Genomic DNA, 17085 nt, shown 5'->3' with positions numbered 1-17085 from the left:
ATATATGCAACCAAATTCCTAATCCTATACCCTGGGGTCTATGAATGCAGCTCTTTGAAATCAGGAATAATACAAGGAGATAATAACATTTTTGTGACACTAAAACACTCATAGGCACCCCTTTTGCCTCCAGGACAAGGTTCAAGTTCTCTTCTTCTACACCAGCTTTTTCTCCCATATTCCTCTCATGACTCTTCTGTGTCAGTCAACAAGAACTCTGTCCCTACTAACATAAAAATAGACAAGCCAACCTGGCAGAAACTTCCAGCTCTTACTGATGCTCAAGAATCAAGCAATTGGGTGGCTCAGTGGTTGAGCAGCTGCCTTCAGCTCAGATTCTGATCTCGGGGTCCTGGGATTCACGGAAGCCTACCTCTCCCTCTGCCTCTCTCTGTGTGTCTCTCATGAATAAATAAGTAAAATCTTAAAAAAAAAAAAAAAGAATCAAGCAATGTGTACTATGATCTGAAGGTTAACATACCCTCAAAATTCATATGCTGGTGTTAGGAGGTGGGGCCTTTGAAATGTGATTGGATCATGAAGGAGGAGCCCTCATGAATGGGATTCTTAATTTTCTATAAGAGACCCCCACAGAGATCTACTGACAATTCCACTGTGTGAGGACACAGCAAGGAGGCTGACAATGAACCAGGAGAAGGGCTCTCACTAGAATGTAACCATGGCAGTGCCTTGATCTTGTACTTCCAGCTTCCAGAACAGTGAGAAATAAATTTCTGTTATTTATAAGCCACCCTCTGGTATTTTTGTTATAGCAGCTCAGATGGTCTAAGACACTGTGAATCCTTTGAAATTGCATGAATACATGTGCAGTTTTCTTGGGAGAGGATCCACGGCTTTCATTAGACTTTTCAAAAGATCTGGACCCAAAAGAGAAACACTCTGCTCTTCACAGTCCCTGGCACAGATCATGGACAGAGAACAGCATGCTTTTCTAAAATACCCTCCTTGTCATAAATCCCTTCACCAGGACCACTTTTCCTTATAGAAACATGTCAAAAGTGTCATGTCACAAGAGGAGCAGGGAGATATTTTGCATCTTCTGATAGCTTGGCTACAATCCTTGCTTCACTATCATCATCCATCACTACTATAATGATAGATCCAATTCTGCTCACATTCCTACCAACACCACAAATCCTAGGGCCTGGCTTTTGGAAATATCTAGTGGCCCTGTTCACTGAGAATTTCTTAATTCTGCTTTTATGTCAATCAACCTAGTTGAGCACTTTTCCCGGTAGGGACTGGGTGAATTAGTGCACTACTGTATTTCCCCCAGAACTGTTCAAGTGCTGGGCATGGAGTAGACAAAGAAGAGAATTTTGGCTGAGGTGGAATCTACCTCAAGTTCATAGTACCTTCAGGTAGGTTTGAAATGCCTGCTCTGCAGGTATTTGCCATTGCTCATGGATGCCATTTTTAACAAAGGGAAGAAAGTAAACCACTGTTTATGCAGGTTCTCCACTAGTTTGGAACTGCAAAAAAGTTCTCAGACTGGCTGTCTACTGGGGTCCTTTTTCCAAACATCTTTTCAAAGCTTGATCTGTAAAAGCAGTAACCACGTTCTCAGAGGGAGCTTAAATCTGTCCTTTTCTCTTCCTAACTTTCTAAGATTTCCTATTTTCTACTGAGATAAATGAGTTGCTGGAAGAACTCTTACTATAATGTTTTTCACTTCTTTATATACAATCCAATCTTGAAAGTGGAAGAGAGCTGTTTGTGGGAAGTTAAAAACAAAAGAAGACAAAACAAATCCCCAGTTTCTTAAGTCTCCGGTTGGTGAAGCCCAGACCTTGTCAACTTTCTTTGATATGCCATTTTAAAAAGAACTTAATTGTGGAAAAAATAATGAAAAAAAAATTCATTCAATTTGAATTTAAGAGAAATGTTGGTAAAAATAAGAAGAGTATATAAATTTGAAAGTTGGTTCAAACTGCTCTCCTAGATTCTCTTCTTCCTCTTACTTTCCTGCTGAAGTGAGAGATTTATTTATTTTCATTGAGAGCCAAAACTCAGTTTACAAGGGGCATATGCTGAAATGGTCATTCATGGTTTTCTCCATTTGTCTTTCTTCTATCTTTTCCTCCTTCTTGCCTTTGGTTCCCCTCTGACCAACTCCACCCATATCTAAATTATTTAGTTGCTAAATAATTTAGTCATTATGATTTTTCCTCGATGCCCAGGAGTTTTACAAGTATTCTAGAGGTGCTCACCAAGCCTCCTCCAGCCTCATCCAAAGAGAAGGACAATGGATTCCTCTCTCATCCACCTCATGGACAGGGAAAGAATTGCTCTCATCCACTGTCCAGAAGAACATGGCTGTTTCTATGCTTATTCTGAGAAAGGTGCGAGGAACTTACTCTAGTCAAAGGTGAGAGAGACAAACTCAATCTTGTTGCCCAGAAGAACTGGTAGCTTCCAAGGAAGTTTCTCTTCACTCAGAGCCACCCTTTCTCCACACACAATCCCCCTGGGCAAACCTCCACCCCGACTTGGACTCACAATTTAAGATTTGGAGGTTCTGAGGAAGTATCTCCTACAATCCATGCTCAGGGATGCACCTAGTAATAACTTCTTCACCCCAAGGAAGCAAGTCAGGCACAGTTGAACTTGGAAAGTTTTCAAATCAGAATTCCTTTGCTCTAAAATGAAGTCTCCAAAACTACCCTGAATCAACTTCATGAATTTTTACCTACAGATGCAGCAGATTCTCTTGTCTCAAGTCATAGCATTGATTAAAGTAATCTGTATTTCTTAATTAGGTAGAGTAGGTAATAAATTAATTTGCTTGATTACAAATGTTATATCAGTTTGCTTAGTTATGCTAAAAAATGCTATTCATATCAGTAGGTTAAAGAAATGCCTCTCTTCTGTTTTCATTTCAGTGGTTTAGTAGAAAAGAAAAATCAGTTGAGAGATCTTGAATTATACTCAAATAACAGAAAAAAAACATTTTCAAGGGATTTCTTAGTAGAAATGTTGATGTTCTGGTTCTCAGCTAAGAAGAATCCATTTATGAAAATATTTTTAACAGTCTATGAAACATCATTAAATTTAGAGGAACCCTCTTGGGTGAGATCAAAGTATCAGATTGCAACATCTAGCTTCATTTATCTGATAGTTATTGTGCTAATCTCCAAATCAATATTTCTACAAAAAGAGGAAAGAAGTTTCCCTGAGTTGTTCTTAGGACTTACTCTGTATTTTCTTCTCTGGATGCCATTTCTAAACCCATGTAAAGCAGTTAATGACAAAGTTAGTCATGAGATTTCCTATTACTATGCATGTTGTTTGAGGTTACAGTTTTAAATTCCTCTTCCAAAGTTCCTTTGTACTAATCCTGAATTTGATGTATTTAAAGATGATCCAGTTTTTCAAGTGGATCCAAACAATTTGGCTTAATATCTCACCAAATGACATTTTTCAATGTACAGAGACATTTCCATAGTCTGATGAAATTCTGTTATTGAAATGTAAGGATATGCCCTAAGTGTGATCTTATTACAAGGATACTACAAACACACTCTGCAGATGTCCACTTTAAATGTAAAAAACTTTCCCAGGAAACTTTGGATAGTTCACTGTAATTCTGGAGCTTCTATGGTTCTCTGACCTACAGCCTAAGTTTAACTTAAGGAAAGTCCTTAAAAAATGTTCCCTTTGAGAAAATGAGTGGGAAATATCAGAGAGGATGACAGAACATGAGAGACACCTAACTCTGGGAAACAAACAAGGGGTAGTGGAAGGAGAGGTGGGTGGGGGGTTGGGGTGACTGGGTGACGGGCACTGAGTCGGGGCACTTGACGGGATGAGCACTGGGTGTTATGCTATACGTTGGCAAATCGAACTCCAATTAAAAAAATATACAAAATAAATAAATAAATAAAAATGCTCCTTTTTAGAACTGTTTCTAGGAAACAGGGTAATAATGAATGACCTCCAAGTAGACTGGCCACTAGGATAGTCCTCATAATATATAGAACTCAGACACAGTTGTAGGGAATTTTTCAAATAAATAATTATAAACCCACCACCATGAAGGTCCAACATGCTAGGTTAAATCAAAGAATAATAATAGATAAAAGCCTGCAGTTGTGCATATATATTCTTTTCATTTACAAACTGAATCAAAAAGTAACTTGATTTTGTGGGTCATTATTGTTTGATGTCCATTCTTTAAGAGGACACTCAGTGGTTTCTTAAATACTTTGATACAGTTATAGTATTTAATGGCAAGATTGTGTAGGCATATGGGGTTGCTTTGTAAATCTGTAGAAGTTTCTCTGGTTAAAAAAAACTAATAAATCTTGTTCTGTTCAATATCAACATTGACGTCATGGTGTTGAAAAGCTTTATTCTTTAAAATCATAGACCCTCAGAACTTAGTGTTTGCAATTATATCAGGAACTAGAGCAGAATAAACAAACTGTACACTGAGCTAAATCAGAATGCTGAGCATGGTAACATAGCCCCACTTTAAGACTGGGAGCAATGGAATTCTTTTTCTTCTCTGATAGAGCCAGTCATAATCTTCCTACTTCTATTAGAACTAGTCGAAACCCTATTAATTTACCCAACATGATATATGTAAGATCCAGTGAGAGACTGCTGAAACTCTGCTTCCACGTGCAGGTCTTTCTTGCCCAGCAAGTGTAATAAATTCAATTTTGTCTTATAGTTGCTTTCAGATCCTTGTTAACACTTGTTCTGTGAAATATATTTATCTGGTCAAACGTGGATGTGTTTCTATTTGTCATGCAGACAAACACTTGGAGCACGAAAACATCTTAATACTGCTTTGCTCTTAAGCCAGTCTCTCAGACCTGTCTGAACTGTTGCTCAAATATGAATAAAAGTTAATGTTCACATGATTGTTGTTATGACTAAATGGATTTTTTTAAAAAGCAAAACCACTTTGCAAATTAAAAAGTGTTTACAAACGTTATTATAATAATATTTAGATGCATTTATTATACACTTCCTTAGATCCTATCACAAAGAGAAAGAAAAATTAATACTGCAGTAAAAGACTTTGTGAAAATACTTAGGGATTTAACATGCATTCTTAACATTTTTGAAGTAGATGCTGTTTTTCAAGACCCTGAAATTCATTAACTTGGAAAAAAGGATAAAAAAAAAAATGTAACCTTTGAAAACTAACAATTTAAAAGCATTATTCACTATCTACATTACCTGTCCACATCATACTAGATGTTGGAGTGAATATATAAATATGCATTCAAAGACAGCTCCTAATCTCAAATAATATACAATTGATTTAAGCAGATAAAACCAATGCATACAAAGTAGAGAATAAATAATACTAAATGCCATGATCCAGATTAAAATGCAATGTCAGTTTTAATAAACTATTAAAAGTTAAAATATATATATATATATATATATATTAGTATTCCTTGGCACTATTTTAAAAAAGAGAATCTTAGTAAGAAAGAAAGAAATCCATCAGACTAAAAGAAAGAAGTCATGAATCAGCCTGAAGGTATTATGAGCCTGAAGCTTTATCAGTTACATAACCATAGGAAATTACAATCTCATGGTTTATTTTATAATTATTTTTGTCTCTAAAAAAAACCATTAATATAGGGGAGCCTGGATGGCTCAGTCAGTTAAGCATCTGCCTTCAGCTCAGGTCATGATCTCAGGGTCTTGGGATTGAGCCCTACATAGTGGGGGTAGGTCCCTGCTCAGTGGGGCAGGGGGGGGAATCTCTGCTCAGTGGGAAGTCTGCTTCATCCTCTCCCTCTGCCCCTCCCCCCGTTCATGATTTCTCTCTCTCTCTCAAATAAATAAATAAAATCTAAAAAAAAAAATCATTGATAGAGCTCATAAAGAACTCTTTGAGGAAGAAAATCTAACTGATTTGTTGAACAAAAGAGGTTGATTAAACAAGGGAAACATTGAGACTAACAGTATTATATCATTACATCCCAGTGGACTACCTTCTATAGTTACCTTAAAAATTGTGTTAAATGTAAATTCCTTGTCTAGAACCTAGAACTATTGAATCAAAAATGCTGGGGAGACAGGGAGTAGTTCCCATCTACCTGAAGATTTAGCAAGCACTCCAAAGATTCTGATGCAGTTACTCTAGGGAAAACCATAGAGAACCACACCCTAAAAAGTAAAATTGTTTATTGAGGACATGGTCTCTTATCACTTAAAACATTCTGAGTTTAAAGTTAGAAAAAATGTTTTATTTAGTGAGTATAATTAGAAAGAGACTATATACATACCTTTCTTAGACACATACATAACATTTATAAATGTTCACCACATTCAATATAGTATGGGCTACAGCATAGGTCTATAGCAAAATGAAAAGAAAACTTTAAAAAAATTTAAACTATGTTTGGAAAATTTAAATTACACTTTTAAATAATTAATTTATTAAAGACTATATTTTAAGAAGAAGTAGAAAGTACCTGGAACTGAATGAAAACACTGTATGTTGAGACTTGCGGGACATAGCTTAAGCAGTACTTAAAAAGAGAAATTTATAGCCATAAGTTCTTACCTTACAAACAGGGAAAGTTAAAATTCAATGAGCTAATTGTCAAAACTAAGACACAGAAAAAGATAACTTATTGGTACCAGAAAAATGAAAGTAATCAGATGATAAAAATAAAAACAGAAACTAAAGAACACAGCAACTGTACCATAATGATAATCAAGACAGCCAAATTTTTTTTGAAAAGACTACAATAAAATAGACAAAAATCTCTGCTGAAACTGATCAAGACAAAAAGAGATGGTATACACACAGATGCAAAAATGTTAACAGTGAAGATGGGATATAGCACAAATAAATCATAGATTGAAAAGATAATGAGCCAATAATATGGATGACTTTATACCTATTATATTTTAAAACTTGGTTAAAATACATTATGGAAAAGACCATTATACAAAATTCATTGAAGGAGAAATACACATTCTAAGCAAGCCTATGATATGTAAAGAAATTGAATTTAATAATTCTCTACCCACGATAATATAGAATTTGGTTGTTTTGTGAACTATTTCAATATTTTATAAAATCATCCAAGTAAGAGAAAATAAAGAGCACTCTGAAGCTCATTTCATAAAACTAAAAGTACCTTGATGCTAAAATTATATAAGAAAAACAAATAAAAATTTAATTATAAACCAATTCATTCATGTGCATAGACTCAGAAATATCTTTTAGCTAAATTAATCCTAGCAATATATGTAAAAATGTAATCAATCATATCAAAGTGCTATCTTTCAGGAATTCAAGGTTAGTTTAACATTAGAAAATTTATTCAAATAATTCAGCACATTAGTAGATTAAGAGAGCAGAAACAGATAACATTCTCAATAGATTCAGAAAATATTATTTGATAAAACTCAAAATCTGTTTATGATAAAAATTTAAACTCTTAGCAAATTAGAAATAGCAAATAATATTCACTAGCAATTTACAACAAATCTTATACTTAATGATCAAATGATAGCAATCAGGAACATGACAGTGATGCTTTATATCACCATTTCTAACAGACATTGTTCTGGAAACCCTAAAATTCAGGTCTGCATACATTGTACACAAGACTTCCAAATGTCACCACAGCCATATTGCCAGACGCCAAATGTCACCTGGTACAGAGTTGGCACTTCACACACCCATCTTCTGTTAGAGATGCTTTTCATACCACAGCCTCCGAGATAGTAACTCAAGTCTATAAGCATTTAATGGCAAGCATCATTTCAAAAAGATCTCTGTGTGTCAAAGCTGGACCAAGTCCTTGCAGAATCAAGGACACCTGAGGCATGACATCATTCTTCAACTGAAGTTAGAGGGTGACCTGCAGTCATTGATCAAGGTAGAGGCTCATAAAACCCCAAAATTTGTAAAATCTGTGAGGTCCAAATGATTCCAACTGAGGAAATTCTTTATTCATTGTGCTTATCTAAGAAACTCTTCATCAGCTGCCTTTCTCATCTCTCTATTTCTGATTTCTGAAGATAAGATCACCAATATGGTGAATTAAAACAATAGAAATTTTTCATAGTTCTAGAGTCCAGAAGTCTGAAATCATTTTTACTGGGCCAAAATCAAGATGTCAGCAAAAATTTGCTCCCTTCTGAGGCTCAAGGGAAGTATTCTCCGGTTCTGGTGGCTGCTATCATTCCTGCTTGTGCGGTATCACTCTCATCTTTGCCTCATCGTCACATTGCTTCATATCTTCTGGGTATGTCATTTGCCTCTGCTTGTCTCTTAGACACTTGAATTTAGGGCCCACCTGGATAGTCTAGGATAATTTCCCCCATGTCAGGATCCTTAACTTAATCATATGTGCAAAGATTCTTTTTTCATATAAGGTAATATTTGCACATTCCAGGAATTAGGGCCTGATATCTCTGGGTGGCCATTATTTAGCCCATGACACAAAGTGACCCAACATCATAAAGAGCAGCTGAAGATCTTGACTGGTAGCGGTCTCTATATATCCTGGCAGGGTTCTACTGGGCTTTATCTAGGATGGCTACCTTCAAACAGGTGACAATATTAGGTTCTGCCTTTGCAGGACAAAAAGTGATAATGCCTGTAGCTGCCAGCATAGTAATATGTAGCCACAAGCTTGCAATTGCTGCTGGAATATATAGAAGATACTTATTTTAATTTAACAGCACATCGGTATGATCAAAATTAAGAGACACTTGCCCACTGAGTAGCACATACCTTGATGTATATGACAAAAAGCCACTAAGTTAGTGTTTAGTTGAGCCAAAAAATTCCATAAAGATATTTGTCAAGGAGATTAGATTTGGAGAAAGTGTTTCTAGTTTACTTCATTACAGTAAAAGCTATAGAAAGTGTACCAGAATATTTGTGCTTTAGCGAGGGGTTTGGAGCTGCAAGGGACAGAGATCTACACAAGGAAAGAGGACTGGGGGCAGCCCGGGTGGCCCAGCGGTTTAGCACTGCCTTCAGCCCAGGGCCTGATCCTGGAGACCCGGGATCGAGTCCTGTCAGGCTCCCTTAGTGGAGCCTGCTTCTCCCTCTGCCTATGTCTCTGCCTCTCTCTCTCTCTCTCTCTCTCTCTCTCTCTCTGTCTCTCATAAATAAATAAAAATAAAATCTTAAACATAAAAAAGAGGACTGGGGTGAGGTTATTGTTAGAATGTACACAGTATACACAATTAGACCCAAAGCTGTTCCTCTTTATCTCTTTCTCAGACCCTTTGCATTTGCCTCTGCTTCTTTACACTCACTGTGCTTTTCTCCAGATATACCCACTTACTGATGACTTCAGTCTGAGAGGGACCCATGATGGTTACCCCACTCAGCTTGTCTCTCAATAGCTTTTGGCAATTTCTTTCTGAGTGACTTACTTCAAAAGATGAAATGTTTGATTTTTCCAGCTTTTGTGGAACTAGAGCTATGGTCAGATGTTATGGATTGGTTGACCTTGAATTCCTTGTCAGTTCCCATCCAAACACAGAGCAGGGAAAGGTTTAAGACAGGGTTGTGCTCTAAAAAACACAGCCCCAGGGATAGAAGGGGCTATACAAGGATACATTTTCCCAACCTAAACTTTAGGCACCCTAAACAGTATCAACCACAATCTTCTGTTGGAAATCTAGATCGTTAAAATTCAAATGACTCCTCATAAAGCCAGCACAAATGTAAAGGTTAAAAATCTTAAAAAGCAAAATACACCATCTGGCTGTTATATTATAGGCATTTACTGGGGAATGGATTTTTTAAATATAAGTATGCTCAAAATCTAATGTCACATTCACAGTATTTCACTACTCTCTCTCTCTCTCTCTATCTCTACTGTTTCTAAACCTTCAATGAATTTTCTAAAAGTTATCTTACTTGTGGTCTTACCTTCCAACTTCTCTATATTTCCCCTCTGTTCTCACTGACCTCCTGGACTAAAAGGATAGCTGAGATCTGTAGGACTTAAATCCCAAAGAAGGGACACTCTTTGTCCCTTACCTAGCCATTTCTAAGATGCCTTGCTTTCTGCTTTATGGGAAAACTATTCTTAAATACTGAAGAAATGAGAAAAAAAAGAGAAACCAGTATAGAGTTAAAAATCCCAAACCAGGCCAGCAGCAAAGAGCTTGCCCAGCTAGTTAGTTCTGGAAAAATGTGATGTCAATTGTAGTGAAGATCTACTTAGACATGTCCAGCTTTATATGTTGAGTACCACTATGAATTGAGAATGGGGCAAGGCACTGAGTTAGGTAGGGCAGGACAGCCCCTGGACTTGAAGATCTCCCCCTAACAATTAAAAGAGTCATGAACCAAATGATCACAATCTAACATTCAAGCAGAAAAAGAGGTCTGTACATAGTGCAGTGACAGCTAGCTGGATCTAGAAGGATCTGGAAACACGGCTGGGTATTCAGGAAAGGTTTCACCAAGCTACTATCATGTTTAGCATATTAAGGATGTGGAAAAATTCCTCAGGCAAAAGACAAGGTAGCTGGGGCGGGGGGGGGGGGAGCGAACAAAGATAAATATGTGAGGAAGTATCTATTTGTATAAATATACCGAAGCCTAGTGGTTCAGAAGACAGTGGTTGGAATTTTCAGAATGCATGACAAGGGAAGGGTAAGGAAGTGAGACAAGAAGCATAAACTGAAGCCACATGGTGAAGGACCTAGATAGTCTGTAAAAGAATATGGATTTATCCCTAGGTCGTAGAGACACAGAAGGGTCTGAGATGAAGAGAAAGATGATCAGATTTGGGTTTGGCAAGACAAGGTCAAGAGTAGATTAAAATAGAGAAGGAGCTGCTTCTCTATTTTAAAATGGTGAGAAATCATTTGGGACACCTTCATAACAATCAGAGTGAGGAAGTAGGGAGGCCTGAAACAAGGCTCAGAAATGACAGGAAGGGAGACATTTCAAAGATGGGGTCAAGTGGAGTGTTCACACTGAGTGAGGAGAGAACCCAGAAACCCAGACATCTTCAACCAGGCTTCAACCTGGGCTTGCTAGCTTGATTCAAAGATGTGGACAATGCCGTTAACTGAAGTACTGCTGCAAGAAAGAAGAGTTGGAATAGGTTTGGAAAATTTGAGTTGAGAAAGGGGCTAGATGGGGACAGGGACAGGAAAGCACCAATGGTGAACTCCAAAGGATTGGGTATCTTTTAAATCAGGCAAAACAACTCAGTGATTATATTAACAGCCAATGAATTGTACCCTTTAAAAGGGTGAGTTTTATGGTATTTGAATGATTTCTCAGTAAAGCTGTTAAAGCACATGAAGTCAGGCCAGGGAGAAAGAATTCACAAAAATGACAGAGCAAAGGTAACAAAATTTCAAGGAGTATAAGGTAAATACCCTTCAGATTTTACTTTTCTTATTCTGTTATTTTTTAATTCTCATTTTACCATTCCTTATTCCGCTTCCAATCTCCAGTTGCCTGTTTTGTAATCCCCACCAGAAAGGGCCTACCATGCCATTTTAATGGACCCAAATCCTAATGACTCTGAGTCAGTAGTAAATTCACACATGCTAGTAGTAAATTCACATATTCACATTTCTCATAAAGGGAACTTGTGGCTAGAAAGAAATTGTAATTTTTATTTGAGCACGTGCAGAATGTTACAAGAATTTAAAGCTCTATAATAAAGTGAAATGTTCTCTTTGCTAAATTTTTGTAAATGATTTTAAACAACCGTATCAGGGGAACTTGAGTGAAAATTTTAATTGGAAAAAAAAGAAAATTTTAATTGGATAAACTGTAACCATACATAAATATAAAAATAGTTGAGAAAAAATTCTTTACATTGGATCAATCCATAATCCTGGATGTTTTTATACCAGTAATAAATTATTGGTATGCTTACTGATATGTGATGGACTGACGCGTGATCTCAAAATCATGTGATCTATTTATATGTGCTAGAAGCTGACAACCACAAGTTTTCTGCAAAAAAAAAAAAAGAAGAATGAGATTGACACCAAAATATAACTATAATTTAAAATTGGGGGTGAAGGGTGCAAAAAGAAGCCCATTCAGTGATCCTGTTAAAATGTAAGTCAGGTCATGATTATGTTGCCCCTTCTGCTCCAAACATTCCCAAATTTTCCCATCTCACCTGGAATAAAAGCCAAGGCTTCCCCCTGTCCTATCAGACCCTGAGCTTCTTGGACTTTCCCCACTCCTTACTTTCCTGACTTGGTCTCCTATTCCCTGCTCCTGTGTCACATGCCCCTGGGCCTCTGGGCCTCCATGTGTCTTGAACATGCCGCTCCCATCATATGGCCCTGACTTTTGCTCTGCCCACTGCCCAGAAAGCTCTTGAGCTGGATAGCCTCATGGTCAGCTCTCTCACCTCCTTTAGACCTTCCTAGCTTCTGCCCTGGACCTCCCCCTCTTCCACCCCTGCTCTATATCTCCCTGTAGCACCTGTCCCCAAAATGACCACAATACTTTTTATTTGGTTTTTCTGCCCCCTTTTCTACACTTCACAATGGCTCCACAGAAACACAGATGTTTGTCTGTCTTGGTCGCTCATGTGTCATCAGAACCCATAAGAATGCCTGGCACATAATAAGCTGTCTGTATATATTTTTGAATGAATGAAAGAATCTATTCCTTTAAGTTTTGACAATACATTCTCACCCAGTAAGCATTATAGAAATCAACACATTCTGGACAACGATAGAAGATTTTTCTCATTACCACATATTAAGAAGTATAAGGTATTTCCAATTAGGATTTCACCTTTTTGAAGTGCTGAGAATCTAGTGTGAATCTTAAGTACTTAAAAAATAATATGCATCCTCTAAAGGAAATCAGTATATGCAAACATGTGTTTAGCCCAGGCTACAGTTCACTGCTGTTAACATCTGGTTATGTATCATGAATCTATAAGAAGCTAACTCATACAGTGAGCGAGCTGAAATTCTTTGTATATTTCTTTATCAAAATAAGTTTTAGAAAAATAATCTTAGTGAAGTCTCTTCAATTCTTTTGCATGTGTATATATGCTTTCTTTACATATATTTTTATATTTATTCCTCTGTGTTATACTTTCTGTATTGGTTGATTGTGAACTCTGGATGCAGACATTATTTATCATTTTTTTCTTAGTATCATTTGCACAAATTTTGCCAAATAGATTAAAGAGAACTTATGATCTATGTTGCTGAATGGTTGAAAGCACAAAAAGGTGAGACTAAGAAAGTACCATATACCAATACTGTTGGCATAGTTCCCAGACTATCAGCGTGATTTTCTTACACTTGTTTTGTCCAGGGCTAACTCTTCATAGAGCTCTGCCTTGATTAAATAAATAAGAGAAAAATAATTGGAAATCTTTGGCATTTATACTGTTTGAAAAAATAACTCTCATGAGATATCAGAAAACATACACATGCACATTTTAATGAGATCTTCTATTTCAGAGTCTAAAGAACATCTGGTTCATTTGGGGACATATATCATAATGTTGAGAACATGGAGTGGCTAAAACCCAAGAGAATAAAGTGCAGGGAAAGTATATTCAACATTATTGGAAATGCGTTTTATTGCAAAACAGTAAAGATTTATGACTGAGTCAGGAGGATTAGCAGTACAGTTTCCTCATTTTCTTTAATATATAAATTATGTTAATAATGGCTTTTAAAAACATCAGCAAGGTACACTATAATTTTTAAGTTACATAATAAATAGTGACTAGAAACATTACTAGACCAATTAAAATTTATATTTAAAATTCCCTCCTAAATGTATCTATAATTCTTTTTAGAGGTCTGTAAGGGTTTCCATCTTGCTGAACTGAATTTAATTACTGCTTAATGTGTTTTATGCACACGTGTTCAAAATTTTAAAATGTTTTCTACAGATTATTAATCAATATGTCCCATTTCAGGTCCAATTGAAAGGCATATGAAGATAAGGTGCACTAACAAGGAGTATAAGTTAGCTGTGCATTATTTCATGTTCTGAAATTTCATTTAACAGAGTACAAATATTATTCTTTTAGAAATTCATTCTTTGAGGATGGTTTCTCTGAGCATAAATAAAAGAGATTCATAATGTTATAAAGACAAAGCTAACTGGCCAATGTTGAGGTAATTAGCTAAATGTCCCCTATGGAAAATAAACTTTCTGACAAAAGATAATGAAGAAATACTTCAGGATTTGTAATAACTATTCTGATGTCAAATTTATAATATTACTTCTTTCTTCATGAGTTTGAAGAACATGAGTGGGATTATCATGAAATTCTCAGAGCCCTGGGGTTAGTATGGTGTCAGCAAGCAAGTTTTTCAGAGCCAGATCCTACTTGCCTTTTACCCAGGTGAGCTCCGTAAACACCATCTGTAAGACCCTTTCCCTCTAAATAAAGGAATATCTAAATATTCCCTTATCTAATAATATTCCCTTCTAAATATTACTAGATATTTAGAATAATTGCTTCTTTGGGGGAGGTATATATTGCAAGACTTTTGCAGAAATATGGTAAAAGAAATCATAGGCAATGCTCCTCCAACAATTTTACATTTAGATAAGAATATTCTCTTACAGCAAGTTTCAAATTTTAAAACCTAAAACTTCTGGGGGGAAAAAACACGTTAAGCCGTCTAATAACAAATACCCCAGGAATAAATGACCTCTTCCACGACATTTCTCCCAACTTCTCAGTCCCTGTCTGACTATATAACTAGCATCCATCATGGAGCTAACTAGGAGAAAGCATCTGAGGAACAAATTTGGAGGGAACCCTCTAAGCCTAGTTTGAGGATGTCTCCATAGATTTTCTGTTGCCCAGATGTGCGCTCTTACTTCCAGAGGCTCCTCAAATATTCTTCTTGCTCTATACTCTGCTTTCTGGCCTTTTGGAGGCAGGGCCAACTTTATAGTTAGTAATAGCAGAAGCACACAATGTCCCTTGAGGAACATTGGGCTTTTTCTCCAGAAATCCTTCTCCTTTATCCCCTTAAGACAACTGACATTTCACCATCAAAGAAAACTTCACACCTTTGGTTTTCCATACCAGAGAGACACCAATGGAGGGCTGTTTCCAGACTTAGAAGTCTAATGGAAACAAGGAATAATTTGCATGTTAAAAGACCAACTTGCCCGGTTTCCCATTTAACAAGGAAAGGTCCAAATACCACTTGGTTCGGTTTTTCCCAAACATCCATTAATATTCTGAGATAATATTTTTTAAAAATATGAAAGCTTACATTTGCATTGTAAACTAAGAATGACAGTAAATGATACTCCAAGACTCTACGGCAAATTTTTACTAACTACTACATGCATAGGGCTCAAAGCAGAAAAAGAATCATAGGTTACCCCACACTCAAACCAGTATAGTGTGGCTGGGAAGAAGGAATTAGGAAAACATGTTGATTTCTGCTACATCATTCATTTCAACTTCCACCCCTACCACCCACCAGAGACTGAAACTGCCAGTAAAAAATACAGCCTGCATCCTAAAGGCAAACAAAACAAAACAAAACAAAACCACACACACACACACACACACACACACACACACACCTTAAGAAAAAAACATTACAGGCGAGAGGAGAGAGGAAAGTCCTCAAAGAAATGCATACCAAGAGATCTTGTCTTTCATGTACCTAACCTGTTCTAAGCAATGAGAATGCAGGTAAAAGAGAATAATACAAATGCTACCTCTCACTTCAGTCTAAGAGAATGGCACTGAATAAATATTGTATCAGTCAAGAAACTTTCTGTGGGAAATGATAGAAACCTAAATCACCTTGTGCCAAAGAGGGAATATTATTTTTTTTTGAAGATTTTATTTACTTATTCATGAGAGACACACAGAGAGAGGCCAAGACATAGGCAGAGGGAGAAGTAGGCTCCCCTTGGGGAGCCTGATGAGAGACTTGATCCCAGGACCCTAGGATCATGCCCTGAGCCAAAGGCAGATGCTCAACGACTGAGCTGCCCAGGTGCCCCAAGAGGGAAGTTAATTGGCTCAGATATCTCCATGTATGGGTGGGTGGAAAGGACAGAGGTGAAGTTGGCCTTGGAGAAAGCCAGATACTACATCCAAATATCTCTCTTGCCTCTCTCCCTTTCTTACTACCTCTCTCCTTCATTTCTTCTCTTTCTTCCTCTTTCACTCACCTTTCCTCCCTCTCTTCCTGTCTCCTTGGCTGCAGACCTTCCTGTCTCTGTCCCTTCCTTCTTCTTTCCTTCCTCTATGCCAGCTTTATTCGAAGTGCTACACCTTCCCCATGGGAAGGAAACAGGCTCCCAGAAGTCCTGTTCTCATATCCAGAAGTCTCTAACAGCAGCAAGAAAAGGAGCCTTCTCTGCCAGTCTAATCTTGAAGGACATTGAGAGGTTTGGCTTGGGTTACATGCCCATCTCCGTGACAGGGGAGAAAGTAACATGACCAGCATGGCCCGAGTCATGTGTCCCTGTCACTATGGTTGTAGTGAGAGCACAGGGTAGCTCAAAGGAAGGGAGAAATGTTTTAGGAGAAAGGTGAAAAAATCCTGTTTGTGCTTACTGCGAAGGCCTGCAGAGCATCAGAGCTTTGGCTAGGTCAGTATTAACCTCCTCTTCAGATATGGATTTTTTGTTTTTACAGCTTTATTGTGGTATCATAAAAGTGCATTAAACTTCATGTGTTAAAATGTACAATTTGGGCAGCCTGGGTGGCTCAGCGGTTTAGTGCCGCCTTCAGCCCCGGGCGTGATCCTGGAGACCCAGGATTGAGTCCCAAGTCATGCTCCCTGCATGGAGCCTGCTTCTCCCTCTGCCTGTGTCCCTGCCTCTCTCTCTATCTGTGTGTGTGTGTGTGTGTGTGTGTGTGTGTGTGTCTCACGGATAAATAAATAAATAAATAAAATATTTAAAAAATAAAATAAAATGTACAATTTGATCAGCTTTGACATATGTATACTCTTGAAATCATCACCACAATCAAGATGACAAGCATTTCTATCACCCACAGAATTTCCTCATGTTTCATTGCAATTCATCCTCCTATACTCCACTTACCTAGGCAGCCACAGAGCCTCTCACTGTTACTACAGATTAGTTAGTATGTTCTA

General features: G+C 37.2%; 1 protein-coding gene and 1 long non-coding RNA gene across 2 annotated transcripts in view; one reads left to right on the top strand and one right to left on the bottom strand.

Moving 5' to 3' along the window:
- The window catches only part of LOC144300618 (uncharacterized), a 28905-nt gene extending 11822 nt beyond the window's left edge, over window positions 1-17083 (bottom strand). Inside the window, exons 1-4 of the long non-coding RNA XR_013367394.1 lie at window positions 17033-17083; window positions 11880-11959; window positions 6465-6521; window positions 6276-6346 (exon numbers count right to left, since the gene is read on the bottom strand). This is a non-coding gene — a long non-coding RNA (uncharacterized LOC144300618). The remainder of the gene's footprint in view (window positions 1-6275; window positions 6347-6464; window positions 6522-11879; window positions 11960-17032) is intronic.
- FAM110B (family with sequence similarity 110 member B) overlaps window positions 1-17085 on the top strand; it is a 224527-nt gene that overhangs the window by 38850 nt on the left and 168592 nt on the right. The window lies entirely within an intron of this gene.

The sequence above is a fragment of the Canis aureus genome, chromosome 28 (genome assembly GCF_053574225.1).
Source record: "Canis aureus isolate CA01 chromosome 28, VMU_Caureus_v.1.0, whole genome shotgun sequence".
NCBI classification, from domain to species: Eukaryota; Metazoa; Chordata; class Mammalia; order Carnivora; family Canidae; genus Canis; species Canis aureus.
Note: the sequence above shows the minus strand (reverse complement) of the source record. Positions and strands in the feature narration are given on the sequence as shown.